Source organism: Colobus angolensis, unplaced genomic scaffold (genome assembly GCF_000951035.1).
Source record: "Colobus angolensis palliatus isolate OR3802 unplaced genomic scaffold, Cang.pa_1.0 Scaffold104, whole genome shotgun sequence".
NCBI classification, from domain to species: Eukaryota; Metazoa; Chordata; class Mammalia; order Primates; family Cercopithecidae; genus Colobus; species Colobus angolensis.
Genome location: NW_012111364.1, coordinates 6,624,487 through 6,631,811, shown reverse-complemented (window position 1 = coordinate 6,631,811; position 7,325 = coordinate 6,624,487).

Here is a 7,325-nt window from a genome sequence, read left to right as displayed (position 1 = left end):
TACACCATGGAATACTATGCAGCCATAAAAAAGGATGAGTTCATGTCCTTTGTAGGACATGGATGAAGCTGGAAACCATCATTCTCAGCAAACTATCTCAAGGACAGAAAACCAAACACTGCATGCTCTCACTCATAGGTGGGAATTGAACAATGAGAACACTTGGACACAGGAAGGGGAACATCACACACTGGGGCCTGTCGAGCGTAGGGGGAGGGGATAGGGTTAGCATTAGGAGATATACCTAATGTAAATCACGAGTTAATGGGTGCAGCACACCGTCATGGCACATGTATACGTATGTAACAAACCTGCATATTGTACACATGTTCCCTACAACTTAAAGTATAATTTAAAAAATACTATTAGAATAGGTTCTAATTGTGGAGTTTTTATGCAACAACATCCTGATCTAAATCATCAAATGAAGTGTCCGGGACTGCAGAGTCAAGAACATCATGTAGGGTTATCTTTCGTTACTCCTCAGGAGGCAGTTATGCTGTGGGCAGGGCATCAGGGGTGGTTAGGGAAGAGGACTTTTATTGTCTCCAGTGGTGCTGTTATTCAAAATTCTATTAAGATTAATATAATTTAATTTAATTCTCTATTAAACTTAGTATATTTCAAAGTTAAGTAAATAAAGGTAATATTTAAAATGTTAAAAACATTTTAATCTAAACTGAGGAACTGAATTTGTAAATGTATTTGCTGTCCTTTATAGGAAATCATGATGAAATAATGCTAATATAAATTATAAAACATTTTGAAACAGTCCTCTTTACACAGGTGACAAAAACTGATCAAACCCTCGAACCTCACATTAGATCTGACACAGCTTGTCTCACTGTACATCTTTTTTCAATCCCCCTCATCATATATGTCATAAATTGAGAATGATGCTTACCTCAGATGCAGAGCCAAAGGCTATTATCACATGTGTCATAACATTAAAACTTTTAAACTATGAAATGCTTTTTATATAAAACTGTCTGTAACATTACATACAAAGATATAACTGTAGCTTGCCTGACAGAGCGTCTTAAAGATGAATTGTTGCTTAGAATGTTTTAAAAAAGTGAAAGAACTTTATGCAAAAGAGCTATTCAAAAACTGTAACATTGGTGAATTTCAAATACCACAGCCTATTGCGTCTGTGTGTATGTGTGTGTGTGTGTGTGTCTCATGAGACCACCTGAAATCTACTCTGTTAGCAAATTTCCAGTTCACAATTCAGTATTATTAATAGTCACTGACTGTATATTAGATCTCTAGATTTATTCATCCTACCTAACTGTAACTTTGTATCCTTTAACTAACATCTTTATATTTCTCTCACCTCCCTGCCCCTGGTAGTCACTGTACTATTTGCTGCTTCTTTGTATTTGACTTTTTAAAATTCCACATATAAGTGAGATTATGCATATTTATTTTCTGTGTCTTGCTTATTTAGTATAATGTTTTCCAGGTTAATACATATCATTGCTAATGGCAGGCTCTCCTTTCTTAGAACTGAATAAATTTTCTATTGCTTCTATATCTTAGCTGTTGTGAATAATGCTCCAGTACAGATGGGAAAGCAGATATCTCTTGGAGGTACTGATTTTATTTCCTTTAGGTGTATACCCAGAAATTGAATTGTTGGATCACACGGTAATTTTATTTTTAATTTTTTAAGGAACCTCCAAACTGTTCTCAATCTTAGCTGTATCAATTTACATTCCCTATCCTTTACAAGGGTTCCCTTTTCCTCAAACCCACCTCAACACTTACTATTGCTTACCTTTTTAATAACAGCCATCCTAACAAATGGGAGGTAACATTTCATTGTGGTTTTAATTTGCATTTACCTGATGATTGATGATGTCAATCACATTTTTATATACCTTTTGGCCATTTGTATGCTTCTTTTGATAAATATCTATTTAATTCTTTTTCCCATTTTAAATTGGGTTATTTGGGTTTTTTTCTTATTGAGTTTTACATTCCTTATATATTTTTGACATTAACTTATTATTATATTTTTCAGATGGTTTCACAGCAGTTTGAATGTTTTAAACGTAGTAGTTTCACCACCTAAGTAGCTGTCGTTCAATAAGAAGACCAAAGAGGAAGATATAAGAAGACTTATTTTGTTGTATCTCTAGGATATTTCCTAAGAACTGGTATGCAATTGGTCTAGATATTTGAGGAAGTCTGAGTTGGTGCATAGGCATATGGTCAATAAGAAATTAGGCTTATCAGCCTGATTTGTTTCTTACTCAGACTGATAAGAACTGAGGACATAAGGGCTGAGGACATGAAGGTCACCCCAGATAGCCATCTTGTGCTGAACCTGCTTTTTGGCAGGTAAGGTCTTGCCAACCTGTAATCATTTCTGGTAACTTCCTTTGTATTTGCAGTACCATCATACTCAATTAAAGATCCAGATTCATCTCTTACAATAGTAAAACATACCTAATATAAGGCTATAATATTTACACAAGTTTCTTATTACCTTTAGTATTTTATTCAAATAATATCATAAAGCATTAAAAATTTCAGAAATAAATGTATAGACACACCCCTTTTATATGAATAACCCTGGGGCGACAGACCATGGTTCTCTGCAGGTTAGTGGTGTATTATTCATTAGCTATTAAATTATTCAGTGCTTACACAGTCTCCAAACCAAACATATACTTTTCTTTTTTCACTTCTATTATCTAAGTAGTCACCATAAAATAGCAGTATTTACCAGAAGTATCTCTGATAGCTGTTCCATATTCTCCATTTCAATAGAATTGTTGGTGCTAAAAAATTCACTATTTAGCTTAAACCTCCTCCAATTATTTATTTTTCATAATGGGAGACAGTGTAGCAGAGTTGCTAAATATACAAGCTCTAGACTTAGACCATGCATGGTTCAAATTAAGATCTGACTAGTGGTGTCATCATTGCCAAATTACTTAATTTCTCTGACCCATTGCCAAATTAACAGAAAAGTACAATAATTATGATGCCTACTCCTGTAAGCATTAAAACAAACATTCCTATATACATATATATGTAAAATGTGTTCTATAATATCTGGAACAAAAAGTCCATTCAATAAATATTAGCTACTAGTATTATTGTCATTATTATCTCCAAAATTTGGTTCAAATAGTTCTTTTTCAGCTACAATTTGAGTATCTCTGGGAAAAATATCAACCATTTTTCTTTACTCTGTCTTGTGATGTCATCTTGTGAAATGCCTTCTTTCTTTGGCACTGATAATATTAAATGGATGAAATTTAAAATAACAGATAGTCTCTCTGAAGAACAATTTACGCAACTTGAAGATGGTCCAAATACAAATCATATATGATAGTTAACCAATGATACTGACATCTGCCTTCCCGAAAGATCAATAAGTGAAGATTGGAGAAGATTATTATGATAATTGGATAAGCGATGACATCACAGGACATTTTCTATCTGTAAAGGATAGAAAATGGTGTTTACAATTACCCAGGAAGTAGATTTCTAATATGAATAGTATTTAAAAGATTTAAAAGGTGGCCGGGCGTGGTTACTCTTGCCTGTAATCCCAGCACTTTGGGAGGCTGAGGCGGACGGATCATGAGGTCAGGAGATCGAGACCATTCTGGCTAACACGGTGAAACCTATCTCTACTAAAAATACAAAACAAGTAGCTGGGTGTGGTGTCGGGCGCCTGTAGTCCCAGCTACTCTGGAGGCTGAGGCAGGAGAATGGTGTGAACCCGGGAGGCGGAGCTTGCAGGAAGCAGAGATTGCGCCACTGCACTCCAGCCTGGGTGATAGATAGAGCGAGATTCTGTCTCAAAAAAACAAAACAAAATATTTAAAATGTGTACACCTCTCTAGATTTTAAAGTGTTATTATAGTCAAACTAATAATAAGGTTTAACTTTAGGAAAAAAAAACACACAAGAAAAACGTGCAGAAAATATCTACTACATATTGTGAAAAATGACAGCTACTATCAGTTGTTAATAAATTGAACTGAAATAGCAGAATATAAATAAAGAAAAGATCTAAATCTAGCCTATTTAAATCTTGCTTCTTAATGGAATTTTATCATTACTTCACTTCTCTATTTTATAGTGCATTCTGTAAGCTATTTTTTAAATTTATCACATAAAGGATTTCTATTAAGAACTTGCTAACAAAATTACAAACTGAAACATGAGTCATAACTGACATGAACATTTGAATAAAAGAATACATTAATTCACTAATCTAGCTGATGATCAAGAAAGGGATTCAAGAAAGAACTGACAATCTGTGCGTATACACAGTGCCAGATATCCCATGTTGAACATTTATACAGTAGAATAAAATAAAAGTAGTGTTATGCTAGAATAGCCATGGCTTAATAAGTCTGGACCCCAGCCTGGTTGGTTCTTTAAGATAAAATAGAAATATGAAGACTTTGAGAAACCACATTTTTTCTTTTTATATAAATATTTTCTTTTTAAATTAGTAATCAACAAATATATGTGCCTTCAACAATTGCAGAATACACAATTTTAGAAAAACACTCTTTCTGAAGAAAATTAGAAAACTGTAGGAAAAAATTCTTCTTAAAGGCAAAAGACATCTTGGTGCTGTTATCCCAGTAGTTTGTGAGTTCTCTCTCTCCAGGACTGAACTAGTTCCGGCAGAAATGGATTAATTCCCTTGAGAGTGGATTGTATAAAGCCAGGACAGTCCCTTAGGCTTTCCCTTCTTTGCACATGTCCACCGTCTTTTGACTTTTTGCGCCATGTTGTGATGCTGCAGGAAAACCCTCACCAGAAGCCAGGTCCATGCCCTTGAACTTCTCAACCTGCAGAAATGTGAATTAAATAAACCTCTTTTCCTTATTAAGAAAAAAGAGAATTAAATAAATAATTGCTAGACCCAGATCAAGGAGAAGACAGAGATCCAGAGATAAGGGCTTGATATCTGGAACTTACTCAACCTTGGGGTGTTTGCTTATTCGAAGAGATTCATAGCACATTAATTTATAACCTCATCTGCTAAAGGAACAAAGGTGGAAGAACATGTTCACCTAAATGTGGGAGGCCTTAGTAAATTATTTGAATTAGTATGAGACCCAAGAGGGCTATATCCTTAAAATAAAACTAAACTAGAAGTTAACTGCTCCTCCCCAAGACTTTATCCCAACTCCAAATTATCTTAACACCTGAAATTCTATTAAGATGGTTCTAGATTGTTAATGCCCCAGACACATGAGAGAAGTAAACATAAAACTTTTGTGTATGAAGATGACATCCTAAGCCATCAATTATTTCACAACTTAGAAAATATGTGTGTCACAAAATTAAAAAGGAACAGTGATAGAGAAACAGAATTACATTATCAGAAAAATAAAAACAACAAAAAATAGATTCATAGATTCTCCGTATTTTAGAGTCATTAGACATGAGCTAATGCACATGGGCTAATTACATTTAAAGTATTCAGGGTGCAAAAATATTATTCGGAAATTCTGACAGAAATAGTAGAAAGTCTAGAATTAAGAGTGACAATAACAAAAATTAAAAACTCAGTGAATGGTCTTCACAGCTCAAAAGAAGAAAATATTCAGACTGAAATGTGGAAAGACAAAAGAAAGAAAAATATTTTTTAAAAGTATATTACATAAAGGATAAGGTAAAAATTTCTAACACGCAAGTGTTTATATTCCCCAAAGGGAAAGAAAGAGAGGATGGGACAAACTCCATATCTTAATATCTGAAGACGTAGTGACTGATAACTTTTCAAAAGTAGTGACTGAACAAGCCACAAATTCAGTCATCCCTAAAACTTCCCCATTTTTAAAAGAAAAGAGAAACATAATTTAAATTGCATTCTAGTAATATTTCTGAAAACCAAAGGACTAAATTAGAATATTTTAAAGGCAACAACAGAACTAAAGATTGTATTCAAAGAAAAGTCAATAATATTGAGAAGTTATTAACCAATTCAATAGATACTAAAAGATAAACCCTTTTGAAATGACATTTTAAGGTGCTAAAATATAGCTGTTAAATTAGAATGCTATGTCCATTACAAATATTCACTAAATATTAAGATAAATACATTTATGGACAAGTAAAACAGAAGATATATCTCTGAAAAATCTACAGCCAAGGAAAAACAAAAGGGAAGTCTGCAGGAAGTAGGAAAAATGTACAAAAATTGCATTTTGTAAAAGCAAAAAAATAAAATAAAATAAAGAGCAAGAATAGAAAAATGTTCTATCACCTGCTGGCATTACATATATTAATGAACACAATGGTAGCATGTAACAAATGACAATGGAACAGGATTCAAAGTCCCTTCATGAAAGGTAAGGCCTCAATTAACATTAGACTCTGGTAAGTCAAGATTAATGTGATAATTTTTAGGTTAAATACATAACATTTTTTAAAAGTAGGAAATGAGCAAACAGAGAAATCTACAACAATGGTGAAAAATAGAAATATCTCAGTAAAATAAATTTAAATCAAATTGTATTAGTAATTACATTAAATATAAATGGATAAAAATCTAATCAAAGCAAAAGTTGCTATATTTGATGTCCTAAAATCCAGTTCTATTTTCTATTTATGGAAAATTAATATACAGAAAACATAAGAATAAAATAATGCAAAAAAAGTTGTGCTACGTGAAGACAAATTAAAATAAAACTGAGGTAGCAGTATTAACATGAGACAAAGGAAATATTTAGATAAACAGCATTCCTAAAGAAAGAGAGGAAAATTTCATAGTGATAAAATATCCAATGTAACAGAAATATATAATAATTCTAATGTTGTTTTCAACAAATTAATATTAGCTCACTATATATGAAACAAAAGATTATAGAACTAAAAACAGAAAAAAATGATTCTGTAATTATATTTTTAAATGTTAGTGGAATTCTCACTTTGATAGAACAAAGGGTGCCAGTTAATTGACTAGAAGAGCAAAGCAGCATTAATAAGAAATATAACTTAATGAAGATATTATAGTGTATATACTAAGTATTATGTCATAGCATACAAGAACTGCAGAATATTGACATACAAAGTTTCAGAATTGAACTAAGAGTATGTTCTCTGATTACCATGCAATTGAGGTTAAAAAAATACTAAAAATTTAACTAGAAAGAAAAATTTGAAAATTAAGCTATACACATTCATATAACTCTGGATAAAATGGATCACAATGTATATTAATAACTATGTTGAAGTTAATAATATTTAAAATAGGCAGGGCATGGTGGCTCATGCCTGTAATCCCAGCACTTTGGGAGGCAGATCACGAGGTCAGGAGATCGAGACCATCCTGGCTA